Genomic DNA, 767 nt, shown 5'->3' on the forward strand with positions numbered 1-767 from the left:
CAATCAATATTATTTGAAATTATAAAAAAATTGTCTTTAATAAATCAATCTAATTTTATTATATATATAATTAAAAAATTTTGTTCAGAACTTTTTTTTAAAGGTAATAGTATTTTGTAAATATTCATAATTACAATATAAAATAAAAATAGCAAAAATATTATATAATAAAATTTTATTTAACAAAATCAATACAAATAATAATTTTTAAACAAAGAAAAGTTTTATATTGACATAGAAAGTATGATCCCAAGCTGAAGTCCAAAATTCAACTAATGTTATGATCGAACACCAACAAAAAATTATTGATACTAATTAAATCCAATTTATCTAATTTAAAGGATGCAAAAGTAGTAAATAGTTAACATTTTCTACATGCATCCTGTTTATGGTGGCCCATCAATAATAATTTATTCATTAATGCGGGTCCTATTATTATAGACAAAATTCAATCTCATTTTAACACCTCAAATTTATACATGTAGAAATTTTTGACCATTTACATAGTAGCATTGGCCTAATTATAATTAATTAATTATATGCATCTAACTATTTAAGCTCTAGAATTGAATACCATATATATTACTTAAATAACTTAATTCTAACATTAGAATTTGATTAGTTTAGTTCCAAAAGATTTTGAAAGTTGGTCTCACTTTATTAGTCAAGTCTATTTAATTTAGACATGTAATATTTAATTTATTAATTTTTAATTTAATTTTATTATTATTTATGAGTTTATTTTATCAGCAATATTTTAAAGTAAT

Source organism: Arachis ipaensis, chromosome B03 (genome assembly GCF_000816755.2).
Source record: "Arachis ipaensis cultivar K30076 chromosome B03, Araip1.1, whole genome shotgun sequence".
Classification (NCBI taxonomy): domain Eukaryota; kingdom Viridiplantae; phylum Streptophyta; class Magnoliopsida; order Fabales; family Fabaceae; genus Arachis; species Arachis ipaensis.